Raw genomic sequence first — 14,851 nt, forward strand, 5'->3', positions numbered from 1 at the left:
CTACTTCCAGGCCCACTTGGTGTGTGCTTGGGCTGAGCATTGAAGCTTTCACATGTAGAGACTTTTCTTGGAGTTAAACGCCAGCTTTTATGCCAGTTTGGGCGTTTAACTCCAGCTTTTATGCCAGTTCTGGCGTTTTGACGCCAGAATTTTTATGCTGACTTGGAACGTTGGTTTGGGCCATTAAATCTCGGGCAAAGTATAAACTATTATGTATTTCTGGAAAGCCCAGGATGTCTACTTTCCAACGCAATTGAGGGCGCACCAATTGGGCTTCTGTAGCTCCAGAAAATCCACTTCGAGTGAAGGGAGGTCAAAATCCAACAACATCTGCAATCCTTTTTCAACCTCTGAATCAGATTTTTGCTCAGGTCCCTCAATTTCAGCCAGAAAATACCTGAAATCACAGAAAAATATACAACTCATAGTAAAGTCCAGAAATGTGATTTTTATTTAAAAACTAATAAAAATATAATAAAAACTAACTAAAACATACTAAAAACTACCTAAAAACAATGCCAAAAAGTGTATAAATTATCTGCTCATCACAACACCAAACTTAAATTGTTGCTTGTCCCCAAGCAACTGAAAATCAAATAGGATAAAAAGAAGATAATATACAATGAATTCCAAAAACATCTATGAAGATTAGTCTTAATTAGATGAGCGGGGCTATTAGCTTTTTGCTTCTGAATAGTTTTGGCATCTCACTTTATCCTTTGAAGTTTAGAATGATTGGCATATATAGGAACTCAGAATTTAGATAGTGTTATTGATTCTCCTAGTTCAGTATGTTGATTCTTGAACACAGTTACTTTATGAGTCTTGGCCGTGACCCTAAGCATTTTGTTTTCCAGTATTACCACCGGATACATAAATGCCACAGACACATAACTGGGTGAACCTTTTCAGATTGTGACTCAGCTTTGCTAGAGTCCTCAATTAGAGGTGTCCAGAGCTCTTAAGCACACTCTTATTGTTTTGGACCATGACTTTAACCGCTCAGTCTCAAGCTTTTCACTTGACACCTTCACGCCACAAGCACATGGTTAGGGACAGCTTGGTTTAGCCGCTTAGGCCAGGATTTTATTCCTGTGGGCCCTCCTATCCACTGATGCTCAAAGCCTTGGATCCTTTTCATTTTACCCTTGGCTTTTGGTTTAAAGGGCTATTGGCTTTTTCTGCTTGCTTTTTCTTTCTCTTTTTTCTCTTTTTTTATTTTTTATTTTTCGCCTCTTTTTTTTTCGCATATATTTTTTTCTGCAAGCTTTTCACTGCTTTTTCTTGCTTCAAGAATCAATTTTATGATTTTTCAGATTATCAATAACATTTCTCCTTTTTTCATCATTCTTTCAAGAGCCAACAATTTTAACATTCATAAACAACCAATTCAAAAATATGCACTGTTCAAGCATTCATTCAGAAAACAAAAAATATTGTCACCACATTAAGATAATTAAACTAATTTCAAGGATGAATTCGAAATCATGTACTTCTTGTTTTTTTGTAATTAAAACATTTTTCATTTAAGAAAGGTGATGGATTCATAGGACATTCATAGCTTTAAGGCATAGACACTTAAACACTAATGATCATGTAATAAAGACACAAACATAAATAAAACATAAAGCATAAAAAATCGAAAAACAGAAAAATAAGAACAAGAAAATTAAAGAACGGGTCCACCTTAGTGATGGCGACTTGTTCTTCCTCTTGAAGATCTTATGGAGTGCTTGAGCTCCTCAATGTCTCTTCCTTGCCTTTGTTGCTCCTCCCTCATGACTCTTTGGTCTTCTCTAATTTCATGGAGGAGGATGGAATGCTCTTGGTGCTCCACCCTTAGTTGTCCCATATTGGAACTTAATTCTCCTAGGGATGTGTTGATTTGCTCCCAAGAGTTTTGTGGAGGAAAATGCATCCCTTAAGGTATCTCAGGGATTTCATGATGAGGAATTTCCTCATGTTCTTGTCCATGAGTGGGCTCTCTTGTTTGCTCCATCCTTTTCTTGGTGATGGGCTTGTCCTCGTCAATTCCAGCTGAATTGCAGAGTTGACAAATGAGATGAGGGAAGGCTAACCTTGCTAAAGCAGAGGACTTGTCCGCCACCTTATAGAGTTCTAGGGATATAACCTCATGAACTTCTACTTCCTCTCCAATCATGATGCTATGGATCATGATAGCCCAGTCTATAGTAACTTCAGACCGGTTGCTAGTAGGAATGATTGAGCGTTGGATGAACTCCAACCATCCCCTAGCCACGGGCTTGAGGTCATGCCTTCTTAGTTGAACCGACTTTCCTCTTGAATCTCTCTTCCATTGAGCGCCCTCTTCACAAATGTCTATGAGGACTTGGTTCAACCTTTGATCAAAGTTGACCCTTCTAGTGTAGGGGCATGCATCTCCTTGCATCATGGGCAAGTTGAATGCCAACCTTACATTTTCTGGACTAAAATCTAAGCATTTTCCCCGGACCATTGTAAGCCAATTCTTTGGGTCTGGGTTCACACTTTGATCATGGTTCTTGGTGAATGGTGATCCATGCATTGGCATAAAACTCTTGAACCATTAAGATTCCGACTTATTGAATGGGGTTGGTGAGAACTTTCCAACCTCTTCTTTGAATCTCATATCGGATCTCCGGATATTCACCCTTTTTAAGTTTGAAAGGGACCTCGGGGATCACTTTCTTCTTGGTCACAACTTCATAGAAGTGGTCTTAATACACCTTTGAGATGAATCTCTCCATCTCCCATGACTCAGAGGTGGAAGCTTTTGCCTTCCCTTTCCTCTTTCTTGAGGTTTTTCCAGCCTTTGGTGCCATAATTGGTTATGGAAAAACAAAAAGTAACGCTTTTACCACACCAAACTTAGAAGGTTTGGTCGTCCTCGAGCAAAAGAAGAAAGAAAAGAGTAGAAGAAGAAAATGGAGGAGATGGAGGGGGCTTAGTGGTTCGGCCAAGGGGGAGAAGTAGTGTGTATGATGTGTGAAAATGAAGGAGTAAAGATTGGTTTATATAGGAGTGGAGAGAGGGGTAGGGTTCGGCCATGTATGGGTGGGTTTGGGAGGAAAAGTGGTTTGAATTTGAATGGTGAGGTAGGTGGGGTTTTATGATGGATGGATGTAGATTGGTGAAGAAATTATGGAGAAGAGGGTAGGATTTGATAGGTGATGGGTTTTTGGGGAAGAGGTATTGAGGTGATTGGTGAAGGATATTTGGGGAAGGGTGTAATGGGAAGGTGTGAAGAAGAGAGAGAGAGATGAGGTAGGTGGGGATCCTGTGGGATCCACAGATCCTGAGGTGTCAAGGATTTCTCATCCCTGCACCATGTTGGCGTGTAAACGCCCCCTTGATTGCCAATCCTGGCGTTAAACGCCAGGTTGCTGCCCATTTCTGGCGTTTAACGCCAGCTTTTCTCCCCTTTCTGGCGTTTAAACGCCAGCTCTGTGCCTATTTCTGGCGTTAAACGCCAGCTCTGTGCCCCTTTCTGGCGTTAAATGCCCAGAATGGTGCCAGACTGGGCGTTTAACGCCCATTCTGCTACCCTTACTGGCGTTTAAACGCCAGTAAGCTTCTCCTCCAGGGTGTGCTATTTTTAATACTATTTTTCATTCTGTTTTTGCTTTTTTAGTTGTTTTTGTAACTTCACATGATCATCAACCTACAGAAAACATAAAATAACAATGAAAAATAAATAGATATAATAAAATTGGGTTGCCTCCCAACAAGCGCTTCTTTAATGTTAATAGCTTGACAGTGGGCTCTCATGGAGCCTCACAGATACTCAGAGTATGATGATGGCCTCCCAACACCAAACTTAGAGTTTGAATGTGGGGGCTCTATTTGACTCTGCATTGAGAGAAGCCTTTCATGCTTCCTCTCCAAGGTTACATAGGGAGATCCTTGAGCTTTAAACACAAGGGAGTCCTCATTCACTTGAAGGACCAATTCTCCTCTGTCAACATCAATCACAGCTTTTGCTGTGGCTAGGAAGGGTCTGCAAAGGATGATGGATTCATCTATACACTTCCCAGTGTCTAGGATTATGAAATCAACAGGGATGTAGTGGCCTTCAACCTTTACCAAGACATCCTCTACAAGTCCATAAGCCTATTTCCTTGAATTGTCTACCATCTCCAGTGAGATTCTTGCAGCTTGTACCTCAAGGATCCCTAGCTTCTCCATTACAGAGAGAGGCATGAGGTTTATACTTGACCCCAGGTTACACAGAGCCTTCTCAAAGGTCATGGTACCTATGGTACAAGGTATTGAGAATTTTCCAGGATCCTGTCTCTTCTGAGGTAATCTCTGCCTAGTCAAGTCATCCAGTTCTTTGGTGAGCAAGGGGGGTTCATCCTCCCAAGTCTCATTACCAAATAACTTGGCATTTAGCTTCATGATTGCTCCAAGGTACTTAGCAACTTGCTCTTCAGTAACATCTTCATCCTCTTCAGAGGAAGAATACTCATCAGAGCTCATGAATGGTAGAAGCAAGTTTAATGGAATCTCTATGGTCTCTGTATGAGCCTCAGATTCCCATGGTTCCTTATTAGGGAACTCCTTGGAGGCCAGTAGACGTCCATTGAGGTCTTCCTCAGTGGAAATCACTGCCTTTCCCTCCTCTATGCATTCGGCCATGTGGGACGTGTTTATGGCCTTGCATTCTCTCTTTGGGTTTTCTTCTGTATTGCTTGGGAGAGTACTAGGAGGGAGTTTAGTAATTTTCTTACTCAGCTGACCCACTTGTGCCTCCAAATTTCTAATAGAGGACCTTGTTTCAGTCATGAAACTTTGAGTGGTCTTAGATATATCAGAGACTATAGTTGCTAAGTCAGAGTGGCTCTGCTTAGAATTCTCTGTCTGTTGCTGAGAAGATGATGGAAAAGGCTTGCTATTGCTAAACCTATTTCTTCCACCATTACTATTGTTGAAGCCTTGTTGAGGCCTCTGTTGGTCCTTCCATGAGAGATTTGGGTTGTGAATCCAACCATATCCTAGCTCTGTCTCTTACAGCAAAAAGGAAGAGCATAAGTCTATAGACCTCAGGGTCAACCCCATTGGTCTTGACAGTGTCACAGATTTGCAAGAATTTAGCTAAGAACTGATGAGGATCTTCCAATGGAAGTCTATGAAACTTGCAATTCTGTTGTATTAGAGAAATTAATTGAAGCTTCAGCCCAAAGTTGTTTGCTCCAATGGCAGGGATAGAGATGCTTCTCCCATAGAAGTTGGGAGTAGGTGCAGTAAAGTCACCAAGCACCTTCCTTGCATTATTGGCATTGTTGTTGTTTTCGGCTGCCATGGCTTCTTCTTGTTTGAAAATTTCTGTTAGGTCCTCTTAGAGAGTTGTGCTTTAGCCTCTTTTAGCTTTCTCTTCAAGGTCTTTTCAGGTTCAGGATCATCTTCAACAAGAATGCCTTTGTCTTTGCTCCGGCTCATATGAAAGAGATAAGAAGAAAGTATGGAATCCTCTATGTCACAGTATAGAGAATCTTTGAGGTGTCAGAGGAAAATAAGAATAGAAGGATGAGATCGATGGAGAAGAATTCGAACATATAAAGAAGGAAAGAGTTCGAATTGCACATTGAGGAGGAGTGTTAGTCCTTTAAATAGAAGGATGTGAGAAGGGGGGAAGAATTTTCAAAAATAAAAAATTTTGAATTAATTAAAAGAAATTTTGAAATTTTGGTTGATGATTTTCGAAAATTGAAATTGAGAAAGTAATTAAGTGATTTTAAAAAAGATTTTGAAATTAGAAATCAAAAGATATGATTGAAAATCTTTTTTGAAAAAGATGTGGTTGAGAAGATATGATTGAGAAATTCTGGTTTTAAAAAGATACGATTGACAAACAATTAAAAAGATTTGATTTTTAAAATTAATGCATTGGCTAACAAGAAATTTGAAAGATATGATTCTAACATTCAATTATTGAACCTTTCTTTACAAGGAAGAAATTTTTGAATCACATCTCTAATTGTTAGCAAGGATTTTTGAAAATAGTAAAAAAAATGGAAAGAAATTGATTTTGAAAAGATATGATTGAAAAGATATGATTTGAAAAAGATTTGATTTTGAAAAATTATGAAAATTTGAAAAAGATTTGAATTAAAAACAAAATCTTCCCTCCTGTGCCATCCTGGCGTTAAACGCCCAGAATGGTATCCATTCTGGAATTTAACGCCCAAAATACTACCCTTTTGGGCGTTTAACGCCCAGCCAGGTACCCTGGCTGGCGTTTAAACGCCAATTTTCCTTCCTCACTGGGTGTTTTGAACGGCCAGCTTTTTCTGTGTAATTCCTCTTCTGCTGCATGTTCTGAATCTTCAATTCTCTGTATTATTGACTTGAAAAGAAATAATTTTGAATTTTTAATGATGAGAAACAATAAAATGAAACTAATCATGGAAAACTAAGATAAAATAAACAATGCATGCAAGACACCAAACTTAGAAATGTTCATATTAGAGACACTAACAAATTGAGAATGCATATGAAAAACAACAAAACACACAAGACAAGAGAATTTAAAGATCAGAGCAAGGAAATCATCAAGAATAACTTGAAGATTAATGAAGAACATAATGCATATATTCGAAAATTGCAAGAAATTAAATAAAATATGCAGGACACCAAACTTAAAAATTGACACTAGACTCAAACAAGAAACACGAAATATTTTTGGTTTTAAGATTTTATAAATTTTTTTTTTGTATATTTTTTTCGAAAATTATTTTGGAAAAGAAAATAGAGACATTCAAAATTTTTAATAAGAATTCTAAGAATCATGCAATGTTAGTCTAAAACTTCAGTCTAAAAGATTAGACATGGCTAGCCAAGCTTCAGTAGACATTACATGCAACAGCCAAATTGATGGGAATAAACTAGCTCCTGTGATGATAAAAGCATCATCTAAAACTCTAGAATTCATTCTTAAAAATTCTGAAGAACAATATAAAATTTTTTTAAAAAAAATTTTTCGAAAATAAATAAAAGTAAAAAGCTTAAAAATAAAATAAAATTACCTAATCTGAGCAACAAGATGAACCGTCAGTTGTCCAAACTTGAACAATCCCTGGCAACGGCGCAAAAAACTTGGTGCACGAAATTGTGATAATCAATGGCGCCAACAACTTGGTACGCACAATTGTAATCTCAACACTTTGTCACAACTTCGCACAACTAACCAGCAAGTGCACTGGGTCGTCCAAGTAATAAACCTTAGTGAGTAAGGGTCGATCCCACGGAGATTGTCGGCTTGAAGCAAGCTATGGTCATCTTGTAAATCTCAGTCAGGCGGATTCAAATGGTTATGGAGAATTGATAATTAAAAGATGAATAAAATATAAAATAAGATGGAGATACTTATGTAATTCATTGGTGAGAATTTCAGATAAGCGTATGAAGATGCTTTGTTCCTCCTGAACTTCTGCTTTCCTATTGTCTTCATCCAATCATTCATATTCCTTTCCATGGCAAGCTGTATGTTGGGTTTCACCGTTGTCAATGGCTACCTCCCGTCCTCTCAGTGAAAATGGTCCAAATGCGCTGTCACCGCACGGCTAATCATCTGTCGGTTCTCGATCATGTTGGAATAGGATCCATTCATCCTTTTGCGTCTGTCACTACGCCCAACACTCGCGAGTTTGAAGCTCGTCACAGTCATCCCTTTCCAGATCCTACTTGGAATACCACAGACAAGGTTTAGACTTTCCGGATCTCAGGAATGGCTGCCAATAATTCTAGCCTATACCACGAAGGTTTTAATCTTAGATTAGAAACCCAAGAGATACACATTCAAGCTTGTTTGCATGTAGAACGGAAGTGGTTGTCAGGCACACGTTCATAGGTGAGAATAGTGATGAGTGTCACATAATCATCACATTCATCATGTTCTTGTGTGCGAATGAATATCTTAGAGAAGAAATAGGCTTGAGTTGAATAGAAAAATAATAGTACTTTGCATTAATTCATGAAGAACAGCAGAGCTCCACACCTTAATCTATGGTGTGTAGAAACTCCACCGTTGAAAATACATAAGAACAAAAGGTCTAGGCATGGCCGTGAGGCCAGCCTTCCAAAGAGGGTTCAATCATCAAAACATGATTAAAAGATGATTAAAAGATGAAAAATTATGAAAATACAATAGCAAAAGGCCCTATTTATAGAAAACTAGTAGCCTAGGATTACAGAAATAAGTAATTAATGCAGAAATCCACTTCCAGACCCACTTGGTGTGTGCTTGGGCTGAGAATTGAAGCTTTCACATGTAGAGACTTTCCTTGGAGTTAAACGCCAGCTTTTGTGCCAGTTTGGGCGTTTAACTCCATCTTTTATGCCAATTCTGGCGTTTTGACGCCAGAATTTTTATGCTGACTTGGAACGCCGGTTTGGGCCATCAAATCTCGGATAAAGTATGGACTATTATATATTGCCGGAAAGCCCAGGATGTCTACTTTCCAACGCAATTGAGAGCGCGCCAATGGGGCTTCTGTAGCTCCAGAAAATCTACTTCGAGTGCAGGGAGGTCAGAATCCAACGGCATCTGCAGTCCTTTTTCAGCCTCTGAATCAGATTTTTGCTCAGGTCCCTCAATTTCAGCCAGAAAATACCTGAAATCACAGAAAAACACACAAACTCATAGTAAAGTCCAGAAATGTGATTTTTATTTAAAAACTAATAAAAATATAATAAAAACTAACTAAAACATACTAAAAACTACCTAAAAACAATGCCAAAAAGCGTATAAATTATCCGCTCATCAGTTGCCCCCTTCATATAGCATCCAAAATCAGCCTCAAAGCCTTCAGAAATGGGCCTCCAATTCCTCAAAAATGCGAGTCACGTGCGTTTTTAATGAAGGCACGTGGAGGGACTTCTGCATACGCACACATGGCTGAGTGCTTCTCCTTTGTTTTCTTCATGTTTTCTCCCTTTGTACATTCTTCCTTCCATTTTTGCCTTGCCAAACTTGCCTCTAGGACCTAAAATCACTCAACAAACATGTCATGGCATCGAATGGCATAAAAGTGGGATTAAAATTCACTAATTTAAGCACAAAAACACATGTTTTCACATTTAAGTCCAATTATGGGAGAAAACACAAAAGTATGCTATTTTAGTGATTAAGTGTGAGTTTATGTGAAGAAATCTACTCAAATCAAACCAAAATTTATCGTCAAATATGGATTCATCAATTCTCCCATACTTAAACAATAGCATGTCCTCATGCTAATCACAATTAAAGGAGAAGGATAAAAGGACAAGCAATATATTCAATGCAACTACTTATATGCATGAAACTATACTAAATGCTATCTATCTATATCTATACTATGGTTCTCTATGGAGCTTGACAAAAACAAACAAAAGAATTCCAATCAATTCAAAGTAGAAACTTAGGGCCAAGACAAGAAAATATAGCAATATGATCAATGTCCAAAGATTTGATTTGAAATTTTCAAAAACTAACAAGCAACTTGCAAGAAGACATAAGATAAGCAATGAAATCATAGAATTGAGCAATTGAACCCCTCACCGGATGTGTATACACTCTAGTCACTCAGTGTTTAGGGCTTAATCACTCAATGCTCCTCTAATCATGTTTTTCAAAGATTTGCAAGTTATCAAACAATCAACTAATATTTGATGAATGAATGCAAATATCATGAGGTCTTTGGAGGGTTGTAATGGGGCTAGGATAAGGGTAGGATTAATATGGTTAAGTGGGCTAATAGATTAGATCTTTGATTAGCTCAAGTATCTCACCTAATCCTATATTAACCTATTTACTCCTAAGAAAACAACCTAACTTCCCATTCATTTCTTTTCTCACATTCACTCGTGCATTTTCTTTCCAATTCACACACATATGCATCCTTTATTTACATTATTATTATCATTTCTTTTCTTTTTTATTTTTTTTATTAACAAAGTATGTACACCAAAATTTTATTCTTTTATCATAAAAAAGAGATGCATATGTTTTAAGTAATAGATGCATGAGTGTCTACCCATTTTTCCAATTTTTACTCAATGAATACCCAAAGTAAACTAACTGCCAATATTTCCCACAAACCTTTCCCACACTTGATTAACACACACACACTCAACCCAAGCTATACAATTTATGGACATAATGGTCTTTCGCTTAGGGCAAATGATGTGCTTAATATTAGAACAAAGGGAAATTAAAAAGCTCAAAAGTGGTTTACAAAGGTAGAAGTAAGGGTTGGCCATATGGGTTTAGTGAGTTTAATTAAAAAATGGCCTCAATCATACTAAATAAATTCAAAACATCAAATATAGGACATAAAGACTCAAGTAAATCTAAGATCACAATTATAAAAGGAGTATAACAAACAAGAACAAAATTTTGTAGTTGAAAATGTGCAACCATCCAATTAAGGCTCAAATCTCACTTGGTCTTTTGTTCAAACTCTTTTCTATGTTTGATAAACCCTAATTTTGTGGTTTATCTTGTGCTTAATTTAGGAAATTTTATCACCTTTTCCCACATTTATTCAATGAAATAGCATGGTTTTGTAATTCTCCCTTAATTTGTGCTTAAGTGTAAAAACATGCTTTTTTAGGCCCTAAATTGGTGATTTTAATTCACTTTAATTCTATTCGATGCCTTGATGTGTTTGTTGAGTGATTTCAGGTTCATAAGGCAAGTATTGGATGGAAGAAATGAAGAGAAAAGCATGCAAAATGGAGAATTCATGAAGAAATGAACATTTGGAGAATTGAGGGCCATGCGCACGCGTCATCCACTCGTACGCGTGCATTGAAGATTTGCAAGCCACGCGCACGCGTCGCCCACGCGTACACGTGAGTAGGAGTCTTGGCCAGCAACGCACACGCGTCACCCACACGTACGCGTGACGCTCGGCACGTGACTCACTTAAAGTGAAATCGCTGGGGGCGATTTCTGAGCTGCCCAGGCCCAAATCCAACTCGTTTCTGAGGGTATTTCATGCAGAATTCAAGCTTGAGCAAAGGAGGGAGCACTTAGTTAGTCATGATGAGCCTTTAGTTAGTTACTAGAGAGAGAAGCTCACTCTTCTCTCTAGAATTAGGTTAGGATTAGGTTAATTTCTTTTAGATCTAGAATTTAATTCTTGTTCTCATCTTGTTTCCTTTATCATTTCTTGTTTCTACATCTCAATTCTCTTAGTTTGTAGTGTTAATTTCCCTTTGATGTCACTTTTATGAATGCTCTTGTTGGATTTGGATTTCGATTTCCTTTAATGCAATTGATGTTTCTTTTATGCTCTTATGGTTAATTGTTCTGTTTATTGGTGATTCCTTGCTTTTGTTAGTTATAGCTTTTGTTAATTCTTGTATTTTGTGATGTTTACTTTTATTACACTCTAGGTGTTTGATGAAATGTTTTCTCTAGTTTTTTAGTAGTTTTCTTTACTCTTGGCCTAGGCTAAGAGAATTGAGTGACCTTGAGTTATTGGGTCTCAATGAATTGGTGATTTGAGAACTCTTAGTGGTCAATTTGATAACCATTGACTCTAGCCTACTACTAAGTTAATTAGTAGCTAGGTTAGGACTTATGGATTGATGTTGATCAAGCCATTTGACGTACTTCAAGCCTAGGAGTAGATATTACGTACTTAAGGCTTTTGTAAGTAGACTTAATGAGCTTGGTTCCTCATAATTATCAATATTTAGTTTATAGATAAGGATGGTGATCTCAATTACCTATGTCTAGCCAAGAGTTCTTTTCCTTCTTTTATCAATTCTTATTATTTACTGTCTTGCTATTTACTTTCTTGCCAATTGAAAATCAAACCCTTTTGTTCCTCATAGCCAATAATTGACCACTTTATTGCAATTCCTTGTGAGATAACCCGAGGTTTAAATACTTCGGTTAACTTTTATTGGGGTTTGTACTTGTGACAACTCAAATTTTTTATGTGAGAATTGTTTGTTGGTGTAGAAACTATACTTGCAACGAGATTTCATTTGTGAAATTCTATACCGACACAACAATTTTCTCAAGCATCAAAATGGTGCCGTTGCCGGAGAATCGCAATGGTGCTATGTTATTAGCTATTGTATATATTGTGAATATGTTTTCCTTTTTCTTCTTTGTTAGTTGTTGCTAGTTGTAGGACTTTGCTTTCTTTATTCCTTGTTAGTTTTGTTTTTGTTTTCTCTTGTCACCATGAATTCTCATCACTTTGGCCATGAGTGTGGTTCAAACTATGTTGTAGGAAATGAAAGCTTTAATGAGGATTTGCATCAAGGATTTGGAGATCAAGGGTGGGAGGAGCCCCAAGCTTATGGACAACCTTCTTGGCAACAATCTCCTCCTGAATCAAGTTTGACAAGAGTTCTTGGGGATATGACTACTCTCCTCACAGAGATGCGCAAGGACTAAAGGGTATTTTATTCCATCCAAGCCGTTCAAGCGTCACCCCAACATGACTACTCTCCAGATTCTTATGGGTATAATCCAAATCCTAATGCATACCAATCTAATGTGTGTGATGACCCTTATTGTGATTGCTAACCACAACTACCACATACATATGACCCTTACCCTCAACATAGCCCTCAACAACCATACTCACAAGCCTCATACCACCATCAACCTCCATATGACCCCAACACATATCTACCATACCAACCATAATATGAACCATATCTAGAGCCACCACCATTCCAACACCAATACTCCCAAGAACCACAAATTCCATATACACCACCTCAAGACTTTCACCAATATGAACCACCTTCCAACTATAATACCTTCCTCTCAAATAATGAACCCTCTCTTCCACCACCACCTTCATCGGAAGACCTAATGCGAGAGCAACAAGAACTTCTAGCTAGGTGTACAAATCATGAAGAAGTGTTCAAGGAGATAGAAGCCAAGATTGTTATCGTGGCAGAAGCCGTTAGCAACATGGTCTCATCCCGCCTAAGCCTATGCAATCAAGGCACTCCCATTGTTGAATGTGGAGAAGCACCCAAAGAGCTTAGTGAGGGAATGGACTTGAAGCTCCAAGGTGAGGAAGAGGAGTTAAAGCAAGAAGTACAACAAGAGGAGGAGGTAGAGATTATTGAACAAGAGGAAGTAGTGATTGGGTGTCTAGGATATGTTGATCACATAGAGGAATCTCAAGTTGAAGAGCCTTCTTCTACAGAGTTTGGAAGGGATGTTAAAGAGGAGAATGATGTTAAGGAAGTGGATAGAGAGTTGAGGGAAATTGATCAAGAAGTAGATTCCATCATTAGTGATTTTTTGTCCACATTGATCAATCCCCTTAATGATCTTGTTGAGCCTTCTTCCATTGGACTAAAAAGCAATGTTAGGGAGGATGTGCAACCTCCAAGGCATATTGTGAGTGAAGAATTGGAAGAAGTGTTCCAAGCAACAAGTCCTCCTATCTATGATGATTCCACATGAACATATGATCCTTTTGAGCTTGATGAATCCTTCCCCACTATGCTTAGAATTGATGATGAGGTAGACTTCACTAAACCTCCTATCTATGATGAGAGTGATGGGGAAGAGCTTGAAGAAATTGGTGAAGAAGAATGTGAACTTGAGGAAGCTTGGTGTTGCACGAAATTGGAAATCACAGTTCTTCACAAATTCGCACAACTAACCAGCAAGTGCACTGGGTCGTCCAAGTAATACCTTACGTGAGTAAGGGTCGATCCCACGGAGATTGTTGGCTTGAAGCAATCTATGGTTATCTTGTAACTCTTAGTCAGGAAAACAATAAAATAATTCACTTATCGAATTTGATTGCAAGGAATAAAAGGGCAGAACACAAATTATACTTGTATGCAATGATGGAGAATATGTTGGAGTTTTGGAGATGCTTTGTCTTCTGAAATTCTGCTTTCCTCTGTTTCTGATTCACGCACGCATGTCCTCCTATGGCAAGCTATGTGTTGGTGGATCACCGTTGTCAATGGCTACCATCTATCCTTCCAGTGAAAAGGGTCCAGGTGCGCTGTCACCGCACGGCTAATCATCTGCAGGTTCTCAATCGTACCGGAATAGGATTCACTATCCTTTTGCGTCTGTCACTACGCCCAGCACTCGCGAGTTTGAAGCTCGTCACAGTCATTCAATCCCTGAATCCTACTCGAAATACCACAGACAAGGTTTAGACTTTCCGGATTCTCTTGAATGCTGCCATCAATCTAGCTTATACCACGAAGATTCTGATTAAGAGATCTAAGAGATATTCATTCATTCTACAGTGGAACGTAAGTGGTTGTCAGGCACGCGTTCGTGGAGGAATGATGATGATTGTCACGTTCATCACATTCATATTGAAGTGCGAATGGATATCTTAGATAGGAACACACATGTTTGAATGAATAACAGAAATACTTGCATTAGTTCATCGAGACACAGCAGAGCTCCTCACCCCAACAATGGAGTTTAGAGACTCATGCCGTCAAAAGGTACAAAGTTTAGATCTAAAATGTCATGAGATACAAAAAATAAATCTCTAAAAGTTGTTTAAATACTAAACTAGTAACCTAGATTTACAGAAAATGAGTAAACTATGATAGATGGTGCAGAAATCCACTTCTGGGGCCCACTTGGTGTGTGCTGGGGCTGAGACTTAAGCTTCTCACGTGCATGGGCTGTTTTGGGCGTTCAACGCCAGGTTGTAACCTGTTTCTGGCGTTGAACTCCAACTTGTAACTTGTTTCTGGCGCTGGACGCCAGACTGCAACATGGAACTGGCGTTGAATACCCGTTTACGTCATCTATCCTTGAGAAAAGTATGGACTATTAAATATTGCTGGAAAGCCCTGGATGTTTACTTTCCAACGCAATTGGAAATGCGCCATTTGGACTTCT

This window comes from Arachis ipaensis, chromosome B1, assembly GCF_059453495.1.
Source record: "Arachis ipaensis isolate K30076 ecotype BB chromosome B1, ASM5945349v1, whole genome shotgun sequence".
Classification (NCBI taxonomy): Eukaryota; Viridiplantae; Streptophyta; class Magnoliopsida; order Fabales; family Fabaceae; genus Arachis; species Arachis ipaensis.